Source organism: Columba livia, chromosome 25 (genome assembly GCF_036013475.1).
Source record: "Columba livia isolate bColLiv1 breed racing homer chromosome 25, bColLiv1.pat.W.v2, whole genome shotgun sequence".
Classification (NCBI taxonomy): domain Eukaryota; kingdom Metazoa; phylum Chordata; class Aves; order Columbiformes; family Columbidae; genus Columba; species Columba livia.
The window spans coordinates 822,572-835,287 of record NC_088626.1 but is presented as its reverse complement, the minus strand read 5'-3'; the positions used below and the strand labels follow the sequence as shown (position 1 = coordinate 835,287).

General features: G+C 56.0%; 1 protein-coding gene across 1 annotated transcript in view; it reads left to right on the top strand.

Annotated features, from left to right (window-relative positions):
* Positions 1–12,716, top strand: part of LOC110365005 (uncharacterized) — a 209,987-nt gene that overhangs the window by 182,977 nt on the left and 14,294 nt on the right. The window contains exon 16 of the mRNA XM_065040887.1: positions 771–997. The gene's annotated coding sequence lies outside the window, so the exon portion shown is untranslated. The remainder of the gene's footprint in view (positions 1–770; positions 998–12,716) is intronic.

The window sequence follows — 12,716 nt, the reverse complement described above, 5'->3', positions numbered from 1 at the left end:
GGGGCCCGGAGAGCCCTCCCAACGCCGGGACCCCTCGCGTCGCACCACGCGTGGCCTCGGGACCCCCCCGAGCACCCCCGGGATCCTGCAGCATCTCGCTGCCCCCGGGACCCCGGCTGCAGCCCCCGCCGCCGCGCCAGCCTCTCCAGGAGACCACACAATGTGCCTGACATGCCGTTTAATACAACACAATGAAATATTGAAAAGGCTTTCAAAACTCAACATGTTGAGGCAGAAATCTATGGAAGATGTTTAATACTAATTCTATTAGGCATCTGAGTTAATGAATCACAACTGTAAGAAATCATGATAATCCAGAAGGCATTAGTGACAGATTAGCTTCAAAGCTACCATAAAAGTGCCATAATGCTTACCTAGCGGCGTGATTAATGCCAGCAATGCATAATGGCATTAGGCAGGATGGAGCCGGTGGCTCTGACAGCCCTTTGCTCCGGCCAGCGCCCCGGGCACGGCACAGCCTGCGCGGCGTTCGCCCCAAGGACTGAGCCCATGGTGGTGACCACAGACCTTCTGGTGTCCCCATCACAGGGACAGCTGGGCAGGGACAGGTGGGTGCTGTGGGTGCTGCAGGTGTCTGCACTCAGGAGGTGATGGGGAGGCAGAGCCCATAAAGGGGAGTTCAGCAGCACCAGTGTTGCTGCAGGAAGGGCTGGGGGGCTCTGACAGCAAGATATGGTGATGAAGGTGCTTTTAGACTGTAAGGAAAGGCCCTGGGCTGTGTAGGTACTTGAGTTGTTCGTTCTTTCTAGGAGCCAACAGCTGAGTCTTCAGCAGACCCTCCTGCTGCTGCTTCCACAAAGCTGACCCTGACCCAGCGCTTGGCCTCACAGACCCAGAACAAGTCCCCCCTGAGGACCATTGGGAGAGCCTGGAGCGCTGCTCGGTGTCGCTTCCCCGTGCCCTGCTGGTGGCGTCCCCCCGAGCGTCCCCTCCCGTGGCACCAACCGGCACTGCGGTCCCCAGTGGCAGCAGAAACGTAAGTGGAGCAAGTTGCTGTTGAATGAAACTAGACTTCTCATTATGGCTTTTCAGGATTGTTTTCCTGCATCTTTATTACTCAGGTTTGCTTAATTCTAGAGTGGATGCCTGCCAAATTGTCTATCAAATTACCTACTGGCAAGTAAACCAAGATTAGTTCACTTGAGTGCGGCCCTCTTATATTTGACTTATAGCCAAGCAAAATATGGGTTTAATCAAGGGAGAAATTGGACATGATGTTTCAATGAAAGATAACAGGGTACTATCTGCTCAGTGGAAACAGGGGCAGACAGAACCCGGAGCAGGGAGGCTTGGCCAGTGCAGCTCCAGAACCAGCTGAGGACAGCTGCTCCAAGGCTGCACGAGTGGCTTGGGGACTGCGAGAAACTCAGCCCTCGCCCAGCAAACTGCTCGGCTCTGTCCTCTTGCTTGCTCGGAGGAGCTGGGATCATGCGGTGAGGCTCCCCAAGTGCGTATTGTCCACTGTCACGTGCCCTTCGAGAGTCCTGTGATGAAGCTCCAGTTGTTTGTTGTGTGCCGTGCAGACCCGTCTCCTGCCCCAGGAGGAGATGGTTGGGGAGCAAATGCTGTTCTTTATGTGGTGCTTAACACCGGTGTGCAAGGGGGGTCCTGGCTGGGCAAGCTCTCAGCAGAGAAAAATGGGTGAACTTGCAGGAACTCTAACTCAGATGTTCTGATTTATGGTGTCTGAGGATGCACTGTGGGCTCGGGGTGGGATGCAAGAGGAGGATGAAGCTGCACTGGTTTGTGTGCAGGACATGGGGTGACACGTCTGCAGGCTGTGCGTAACGTCTCCTTCCAGTTCCTTGTACTTTGTACCTCCCAGGGAAGTTCAACATGTCCGTAGATGGGCTGGGCTGTGTGAGACACGGGGATGCTGCGGTGCCCCCAGAGTTGTGGGGCTTTCCCTCCTTCACATCTGGCTGGTTCCAGTGGTGAAGCGGTGCAGGTGGCTGCGTGAGCCCGGTGGGACCCGCCGCTTCCCCCGTGTGTCACTTTAAACCCCCAGCTCCTGCCGCTGGGAGCGCGGGCGCATTCCTCTGCTCTTCTTTATTTTCTCTGCTTCTTTAATTTTAATCTGGTTCCAACTCTCACTGAGACAAGCTCCAAAACTTTGACTCCTAAAGGCTAAAAACTGGAAGGTAAATAAAAATAACCCCAAAGTTAATTATATACTTAACAAGTCATGATTTTTTTAAGCCCGTCTCGTTCCTTGTGGGGGTCTGACTCATGATTCTGAGCGCTTGCAGTTGGCAATAATATCTCGCTGTAATTTGAATTAAACCACTTGTAGCAGTGCTCTGTTCTCTAATTTCATTTAGGCCCAGTGGGTGTCCTGTCTTCCTGGAATTTGTTGGCTATCTAATGAGAAGCAGCCCAGCGAACGTGGTTAATGAATAAAGTCAGGCGTCTCGGGGGGGTGGGTGGGAGCAGGCAGGTGAGAAGGGACCGTGGGGACCGGGGAGGGACCTGTAGGGACACTGACTCCTGCTGCATCAGGTGCTGCCCAAGCTACGTCCCTGCAGCCACCCCGTGTCCCCCGTCCCTCCCGCAGCCTCTTGACCCAGCGCTGAACTCGGGCTCAGCCCGAGGTGTGTTTGATCCTCGCCATCTGCCTGCGTTTTCCCTATGAAAGGGGATGTTTGCTCTTTTGGGCAGCCCCGGGCAAGCGGTGGTCACAAGTCACCCAGGCGAGCAGGAGGGGCCTGTCCCTGCTGCCACCCACGGGTGACGGGCGGTGACATGTGGGGTGCTGCGGACGTGGCCCCGCTCTGCGCGGGTTCTGAGCGCACAGCGCGGCCATGGAGCGGCTCCCCCGCCAAGCTCCCGAGGTGGGCATGTGTTCGGTGGGCTCCTCCGCGCCGGAGGGACGCGCGGTCCCGTGGCGCTCTCCAGGAGAGCCCTGTCCACCGCCATTGCCAGCGGTTCCCGAGCCGGCCCTCGCTGTCCTGCCTCGCGCCCCTCCGTCCCCGCTCCCCTCCATCCCGTCCTGCAGCCGGAGCGACAGCGTCCGCCCCAACCCGGTGCGGTGCTGCAGACCCGCCGTGCTATCCCAGCCACCTTGGGAAAGAGAGGTGACGGTGACACAAGCAGATGACGCTGTCCCTTTGGCGGGGTGGGGGAAAGGAGAAAAAAATGGGTTTTTTAATATATAAAAAAGAGCAGGAGGAAAAAAAGCAGGACTTCCAAAGTCATGCGAGTGCTGAGTTGAATTACGGGGCTGGGGTCGGATGATTAACAACCCTCCCGCGTTTCTGCATCGCAGTCATTACTCACTCCGAACCTGAGGCTTCTCAGTTACATACCCGGCACAGGCCAACCATTTTTTCCATTGACTGAAAACACATTCTGACTGAAAACAAACTTCGGATCCCCAAGGCTTGGCAGGCCCCGGGTCCTTCAACCGTATTTAATCAACGGGAAGCTAAACACTTTCAATCTGTGATGGCTCATTTGGAGAGGGAGCTTTGGGCCCTCGGTAGGTGCCAGATATAATAACTCTCCCCTTTTCTTTTCTGAGGCCTACTTTTATAATTTCGCTATTTTTCAATGTCAGACCCATCTTTTGAAGAAATTTTATTGGATTTCCTGTTAGACTTCAGCGCGGATTTTTCTTTCTTTGGCAGAAATATCAAGCAGAACAGGGGAAAAACTCAATCACAATCTTGGAACCGGGGTTATTGTTAGTTAGGATTTCTGTGTCCGTTTGCACAAACACATGATTTAAGAGCCCTGCGGGTCAGCGGGCCCCTGGCCCCGGTCCCACCCAGCACGGACGGGCTCATTTCCCTCTAATCTGGTCCTGGGGCATCTCCCCCGTGCCCCGTCTGTCCCTGTCCCAGCCAGGTCTGGAGGTCAGGACGGGTTTGAAACCCCTGAGGCCGAACTGGAGCTCCTGCCCCCTCAGCGGAGCGGCTTCTGCTGTCTCAGGGCTTTCCAGGGGCTCTCAAGGTTTTCCTCCTGTTCTTTCGGTGTTTGAGGTTAAGAAGCGTGCTACAGTATTCAATAAATCGCTTGGCATGGCGTACGACAAAACAAAATGTAATTCAGATTAAAGTCACCCTCTGGCTAAAATGATAGTTTATTAAATAAACTGCGGCGCTGCCAATCAACTCTGCTGGCAAGCAATCCTTTGACATTAATCTTTTTTGATGTGATTTAGGGTACACCTGGGCCTTTGTAGAGTATCTCCCATAATTTCTTTCCCATCTCTCTGGATCAAGCTGCTGTGCTTGGCTCCGTTGACAAATTCCCCAAGTAATCCCTCAAAAGATTGGAGAAATGCTCCAAACGCTCCATTAAATTTATTTTCCGTGCTTTAAGAGCCCCAAAACTATGTCCAATAAATAAGTGTTCACTGTGATTTATTGAAATGCTGCTCTGATTTAGAGTTATAGGCGGGGGAAATATGTCACCCCTGGGATCTGGAAGACCAGGCTCGCAAGCGAGACCAGATGTGCGGGGCGGGGGGGCAGCCCGGGCCTGGACCTCGCTCCCAAACCTCGGCACAAAAGGTCCCCGCTTGAGTTTTCTTGCCTGAAAAATTTATTGTGGTTGTAGTTATTGGGGGAACCATCAAAAGAGTAATTCTGGCCCTTGTTTTTGCACAGGCCTTTTGATAAATATGATACTTAGAAATATGCCTCCCACAAGACGGGAAAGCCATAGAGTTAAAATGAAGTAATCTGTCAGTAAACTTGCTGGAATCGCGGCCAAAATGAAACCTGTGAAAGCGGGAGGGGGAGAACGCAGCCTGCGCTCGGCGCGGACGCGGGGCTGCCGTTCCTGCGCGGTTCAGCCCGAGCGGTTGTTTGCAAATAGCTGTTTGCTCTGTTTGCAGCCGGCGTGGGCGCTGGGCTCCTCCGTGCCGGCAGCGCCGTGCCACGGGCACCGCGGCAAACTGGGTGCGTTCGCAGGGCTCTTGGGCACGTCCCCTCTCTGCGCCCGCTGCCCGAGGTCTCAGCGTCTGGGGCATCCCGACCGGGTTCCTGCGCCCCTGGGCTCTGCGAACCCCACGGAGCAGAGATGGGCCGGATCCTGCTCCCTGGCTGCCGCTGGCCCGGGTGCGGCGAGCAGCGAGGTGTGTCGCAGCACCTGTGTTTACACTGCGCGGTCTGCAGTTTACTGTAATAAAATCATTTAATGCAGCGATGGTTTTGTTGGCCAGGGCTGCGCTGCGGAGGAGCGATGGGGAGCGGAGCTGGCTGACAGCAGCGCGATGGACCCGATAACTCCCGGGCTGCGCCGAGCAGGAGGCAACACGAAAATCCAGCCTGGAGCTCGGGCTCGCTGGGGAGGCAGCGGCTCCTCTGATCCACAGCCAAGCTCCCCGGGTGGGATTGCAGGGATCAGCCTCCTCCGCTCCCACCGGGCAGGGGATCCCGTGGGGAGAGCCTGCGGCTCCGCTCTTGAGAGCCAGGATTGGGAGTGGAGAGCCGGTTCTCCTGGGTTTGGTCCCAATGCTGCCCGGGACCGCTGGCGCTCAGCCCGCAGTGAACGTTTTGAGGGACCCGTGCCCCAAAATCAGCATCGTGCCCAGCACAGGGGACGCGGCTCCTGCTGCCTGTGCACGCTTCAGTTAGCCAAATCAAAGGTGGTATCCAGAAGGGATGGCTTTGCTGGTGGCTGAGGGTGATCTGACCCCCTCCCAGCACCCAGACACCCATCCTGCCCCCATTAGCACTGTCTGATACAGCAGAGGACGAGTGGGTGCTCTTGGGCAGCCTGACCCCACGGAGCCCCACAGAAAACAGGAGAAGGGTGTTTCACACATCTGAGATTGCTGCTGCTGCAGGGGGAGCCATGGGCGCTTCCCTGGGGACAGCGGGACCTTCTCCGGGGTCTGGATCAGGCCCTGGCGTGGGGATGGGGAAGGCAGGGAGAAAGGGGAAGGAAAAGAGCAAGGAGGAGGCGTGTGTGTCACTGCTGGAGAAACAGGATTCATGGTAATTTCCTGCCAGATGCCTGAGCTCCTCCAGCACGCAGACGTTTCACATGCGAAATATCAAAGCGTTCCCAGTAACAAATGTACTTCCTGCAGCTCCTCAGATCTGCCTCGGTGCCAGCCGGCGCGCGGGACGCCGGGGGACGCGGCCGTCGCCGTGCGGGGCTGCGGGACGCTGGCCGCGGGCTTTGGGGCGCGTCGCCCGCGTCTCTCCCTGCGCCTGCAAGCGCATCGGTCCTGACAGCCCGAATTAACGCGTCGGGGTGCGTGATCCGCGCTGGCGACGGGCCCTTGACCCTCTCAGCACTGTGTTTCCCTGGCTGAACGTCTCCCAGCTTCAGATGGATTTGGAGTTTTATACATATCCTGATGATGAGGCAGGGAAGGGAGAAGGGGGAAGAAAATAAAAGCCCTGTGCGCAAACGGCGATGGGATGGGGATGGGTTCCTTCCTACCTGGTGAAGGGTCTCCTGGCCCCTCCATGTCCCAGCAAAGCCACTGGTCCCCGGCCTCAAAATGTCCCATGTGTTCCTTGTCTTTGGGGTGTTTTTCAGAAGAAGCAGTGTCTCTCACCCTGTTCCACCATTTTCTTTGCAATTCTTCTTAATGCCTTGCAAAGTTGGTTCAAACTCCCAGTACATATAAAATCCCCCCACCTGTGAACTTGATTCGATGCTGTTTTCCAAGCTCTTCCTAAATGCCTTGCTCATGGGGAAGCAGTGAAGTTAATTTGATTTTAACATTTTTAGCGTGTTTTCAGAGCTGCAGGATGATCCCAGGGCTCTGTAACTGCTCTAACTCACTCCTCACGCCCTTTCCGAGGTGTTTTGGACCTTGCAGCAAATCTTCTCGCTCCTGTTCGCATCTCTTGGTGCTAACAAAGGTGTGAGCCTCGCGGACACAGAGCTGCTCCGCGGCTGAGAAACTCATGCAAAAGACCCAAATAATCATAAATCGATATTAACTGTGCATTGCTGATTATTTTCTATTTATTGTCTATTGGCCTGAGAAGTTGATATTGACTCAGTTGGAACAAAATGCCGATAACTGCAGACCTTGGAGGTTGGGGGAGATGGATTCCAGTTCAGCCCCCGGCTGGGGGAACCAGGGAACCTTCCCCAGGTGATGCACAAACCGTTTCCCACCCAGCCCAACATGGAGCTGGCAGGGGCGGCATCACCGTGAGAGCCAAGGTGGTTTTGGGGCAGAGCAGCCCAGGGAGGAGAAGATTCCCTGGGTTTTCACAGACCGCAGCGAAGGCATTCGAGGCAAATTTGGCTGCTCGGTGCGTCCCCCCGCTGTGCCTTTCTTTGCACTCTCCAGGCCGAGCTGTTCCCAGGGCTGCACTGTGTTTCGGGCAGGGATGCTCAGCACTCCCCTCCCGCTTCGTGCCCCTTTGAGGTTTCCCGGGCAGGACCCCCCGGCTGTTCTCCACCGCGGGAAGCCTTGGCTCAGCTGGGGTGCATTTTCTGGCTTTGGCCTTGGTTTGGAGCTCCGAGGAGAACAGCAGGCTGTGTCCCCGCTGCCATCGGCCACGGAGCCCCCGTCCCCGTGCTGGTCCTGTGGCCTCAGCAAAGCCTCAGCAAACCAGAGGATCGATGGAGCACTGGGAGGGGGGGACCCGTCCTTGGGGACCGCGGTGTCACTCCAGAGCCTGCCCGCTCCCTGTCACGTCTGTCACTTCTCGTTAGCGCCCGTCAGCCGGGTAACGCAACGTGACGGCTGTAATCGGGGCTGACACGCCGGCAGACGGGATCTCCGGAAACTTTACACCGTGCGGTTTCCCGGCTCTTGCTGGAAGCACATTGGGAAGCGACGCTCTGCCGGGCACGCGCCAAAACGGGGGCAGAGGTGCTGCCGTGCTGCGCCATCGCCCCAACCGCAACGCACCCCGGCGTGTTCTGTCCCGCGTGAAAATAGAATAGTTGGTTATTCCAAGGAAATTCCCCCCTGGGTGGGGAACCAGAGCTGAGGTCTCCGTCCCCATCCCCACCCCACAGAGGGACGGGGCCGGTGCCAGCACAGCCTGCGGTACCCACTGCCATCCCCAGCCCCCGGCACCGCGGCACACGGAGCGAGGGGACAGAAGCACCGATGGCAGCCAGGGTGGGGTGGCGGTGACAGCACTGCCACTGACCCCCAGCCCTCCACCGTCAATTTATCTGGCAGGTTGGGGTGGCTCATTTGCTGAGAATACTTTCTCACTGCCAGCGTAGTGCGTCAGGAGGAAGCACATCCGGCACTTCGGGGAGATCAATATCTCTGCAGCTGTAAATATCCCGGGAAATCGATGGGGGATGTAAAATCTATGGCATCCATTTTCACTTTTAACATCTCTTTGTAATAAAAATGCTATTTTAATAAATGAAAATGGGGAGATTCACTGCCGGGCTGTGGGGGTTTCTGCAGTGCTGGACTTCTGTCATCCCCGGCGCCGCTCCCTGAGCTCCATGAGTGCAAACCAGCCTGGTGATGCTGAGACGCTTCGTTTTGTGCTCGTCCTTGTGCCCCAAGCTGCGGGCTCTGGTCACTGTGTGCTGGCCCAGCCGGAGCCCTTTGCCCAACGCTCCGGGGCAATGGCCCCCGTGCAGAACCCCTGCGGTACCGACCTGCGTCCTCGGTGCCACGCGGCGGCTCTGGGCCGTGGCGCAGGTGGGGTTTGTTCTCCTCTCCATGCGGGTCCTGGCCCCACAGACGAGGTGCACCGGGGGGTGACCCGGAACAAAGTCCTCGCCTGCAAAGGGCTGAAAAAAGACACTTGCGGTACTGTGGGCAGCTCTAGAAATTGAATCTTAACCTATTTGTAATTACTGGGCAATAGCTGCTTGTTAATTACAATGTAAAACCTCTCATCGTATGAGAGACCGGTTTATGGGTGAAATTCCCTGATCAATGTTTGCGGCAGCGTCAGGAAGAAATGGGGGTGGCAGGGAATGCATTTTAATTTTGTTTTTTGTAATGATTTCTTTCTGTTTTAATATTTGATAATGCTGGAAAACGTAAAAGGAAGCCAGGGGGACAATCTTGGCTTTTGGAGGCGTGTGTGGCTGGGTGCCGGCTGCGGGGCCTGAGACGCGGGTTGCCCGCACGGGAGCGAGCCCCAAAGCTCCTTGCAGCACTGTCAAATCTCTTATTTCCGAGCCCGCTGGCGTCCCCGTGGTAGATTCTGCGTCTCCCCTTGCCCGCCGCTGGCCTTTCCCCGCAGGGCTCGGGGCTGAGCGCTGAGCCAGGCCGGCACTCCCTGCGCTCCGGCACTCCCTGCGCTCCGGCTCCTGTTGGCCCGGATAATAGTTGGTTATTGGGTGGTTTCAAGCGTTTAACCTCTTATAAAACGTTTGTTAGCCAGATTTCTCTGGGCAGCTCGGTGTTAGCACCAGTTGGGACGGGAAGGGAGATGGAGCGAGGCCAGAGCGTCTGGCTGTGCCTGGGAACGCGGAGGGATGGACGTGTCCGGACAGGGGAGCAGACATTCCTGGGAGGCTGCACCTGGGCTCGGGGAGTTCTCAGGGCAATTACCCTCCGTGTGCTCACCGTGGTTTTCTCCTCTGTCTGGGCAACTCCTTCATCAAGGGGTGGATCTGCTTTTGGCTCCGTGCTAGCAGCGCATCTCGGGGAGTTTAATTAGAAGCTTGGCACGGCATTTCCAGCAGAAATGCCTCGTACGAGCGGTCAGCACCGGCCGGGTTGGTCAGCCGGGGCTGCCCCGGGTGCTTCCTCCCCTGCGATGAAAGATCCTGCGTGGGAATACCGGCAGCACTGGAGTTTTCCCCGCTCCGGTGGGGTTTTGCTGGTGTTACAGCCGCGTTCAGGGCACTCGGGTGCATCCCCGGGACACGACCCCTCCGAGCACCGTCCCAGCCCCTCTGCGGGGCTTGGTCCCTGTCACCAGTGAGCTGGTGGCATCTGCAGACAGCTCTCCTGCCCTCTCAGAGCAGGGGGGTCAGCACACAGGTAATAACAAGGCAGCGCATCTCTGTGCCTCTGACTAAGGCCGTATGTGGAGCAAAGGTAGGAACAAACCACCAGAAAAGCAAATAAATAAAGAAGGCAGCTTTAATAATGGGGTAATTACCTAGCTTAAGTACACAATCATCTAGCATTTTGCTAAACTTTATGACACATGATGACAAGTTAATAAATGAGATGTCTTACCAGCAGTAAAACAGCTGTTACCAGCCACCTTGTATGTCTGGGTAGCCCAGAGCAAGAATACCCACCAAGCCAAATGAAAAGAAACTGGTTATTTCTGTTTGTTGAAATAGCCCGGGTAATAAATCGCCATTAATGGTGCTGTCATTTATCAAAGGGAAAGCTCTTGTTGCAAAAGCCTTTGAAGTCATGGCACCTATAATTTCCTACCTATAAAAAGGTACCTTTGTGTGTGTGTCATACCTGGGACCGGCGGCAGCCGCGAGGTACCGGCGGTTCATGACGAGCACGGTGCTTACGAAGGGGGGGGCTGTCCCGGTGCTAACGCAGTGGGGGGGCTGTCCCGGTGCTAACGAAGGGGGGGCTGTCCCGGTGCTTACGAAGGGGGGGGCTGTCCCGGTGCTTACGAAGGGGGGGGCTGTCCCGGTGCTAACGCAGTGGGGGGGCTGTCCCGGTGCTAACGAAGGGGAGCTGTCCCGGTCTGACAGGCCATCATGGAGCCCCAGCTCCGCAGGGATTGATTTGTGATGGTTTAAAGGTAGTTTTCCTCTCCTCCCTGTACCTAATAACTTGTTTACCCAGGAATATTCAGGTGGTTAATTCGTGTTAATTAACAGGGATCTAATGTGGTTAAAATAATCAACTTGACATTTGTGGTGGTAGGAGCAGGGCTCTGAATTACCGGCGTGGCAAAGCCCCTCGCCTGGTCTCCTGCTGTCCCGTCCTCCCTGGGCGAGGACACCAGTTATTAATGCTCGTGCAATTGTCACGTTACCGCGAGAATCTTCATCTCCGTCCCGTCCCGCAGGGACACGCGGCAGCACGTGCCAGGTGAACACACGCGTGTGCGGGGACGGGTGTGCAAAGGATGCGTGTTCCACGTGCCACGATGGACGTTCCGTGGGAGAGGTCTCGCCCACCCTCCCACCACCAGCGAGAGGCTCCGGCCAAGCCCCCACTCGCCTGTACAGAGGGTGTGTCTGTGTTTTGGGGTGTTTCAGTGTTTTCGGCATTGCTGTTACCCCAGCGCATCCCCCAAGCGAAGGGGAGGAATCTGCTCCCCGGAGCATCCATGGGTTTCGGAGGAATCTGTTTCTTTTCTGGAGACCTGAGGAGGTTGGGTTTTGTTTCTCTTTTTTTCCTTTTCTCGACTATTAAATGAGGCAGCTCCTGTGCAGCTTTGTCACTTTTCTCCTGCTGAAGGCACTTTTTCTTCTCATCTGAGCGGCAGACACCTCACCCGCCTCATAAGCATCTGCTACAAGAAGTCTTCACCTGTCACCCCTTCCCAACCGACTCAAGAAAACAGGATAGGAAAGCTATAAATAATTAAGACCCATCCGACACAGGTGCAGTGACTAAATATCAAACCTGCCTGAGCATCGCCAAGGCTCCGTGAGAGCCGAGGGAAAACTAACCCAGTTTGGGAGGAGGCCGGGAACAGAGACAGGAGCCACGTGCTAAAATTGTGGCCAAACTGGTTTGAGCTCCCGTCGAGGACTCCTGACGAGGGAATAACCCACTTGAACCGGCGCAGCAAATGGGCAAAGGTTCACATCACCCCGAAAGACCCGAGTGAGGCATCCCGGCAGTCAGAGAGCGGCTCCGATGCCCCGGGGCATGGCCTGCGCTCACCCCCTTGTATTTCTGGGGGAGAGGAACCTCTTGCATTTCTCTTCTTCTCCCTATTAACATGCATGATTTACTGATCAAATCCTACAGCCGTCTCGGAGCTTGTAAGAAGTTAACATCAAAGCTGTGGAAGGGAGGGAATGGCAAGTGCTGGAGAGAGATGTCACATTAGTGTCTGGCTCTCTGAGAGCTGCTGCGTTTTAAACCTTGCTCGTCAAGGCTTCAACTCCATTGCCCTGCTTGGCAGAGAGGAAAAGGTGCCACATACAAAGAACCCATGCATGGGAGAGGCTTTGGTGGCGGGGACAGCCTGGGGACAGCAGGGACGGTCCATGCCTGTCCCGGGCACCTGGCCGCGTTGAAGGATGTAAATCCTGCTGTCGTCAGGGCATAACGAGGCTGATGAGGGCGAGATAGAAACTTCCCCTTTGGGCACTTGTGTAATTGTTCGTAAGGGCGTCAGTTCAGCAGAGCGTGATTAAATTCCCAAGTGAGCAACCAGGGAGATAATTAACTTTTGGAACAACTTAACCTGTGAGATGGAGTATCCATCACTCAAGGTCCTTACGGAGCGAGCGATACCCGCTGAAGGCTCCTGGAGGTGACCCTGCAGCTCAGCGGGTGGGAAATATCCTCCCGGGACTGGAAAACGCTGATTTCCCTGAATCTAAATGATCTGCAGGAATACTCCTGGCTCCGACTCGCAGCAGAAGGCAGGCGAGCTGCATAATGCGCTGTCAGCCTGCCCAGGCCTGGGGACAGCAGGGTCACCCCAGCCGGGCCGCTCCAGCTCCCCGCTCGCCTTCCGGGCTGCGGCTCCCGGGGACGCAGCGTCTGAGCCTTCCCACCATTCACGCTTATTTGTTCCACCCATTCACATGATCCCCTGATTTTACTTTTTTTAAAGTTTGATTTTTTGCGCTGGTTGGGGGTGAAGTAATGAGGGGTTTTGCAAGACTGGTCGCTGGGG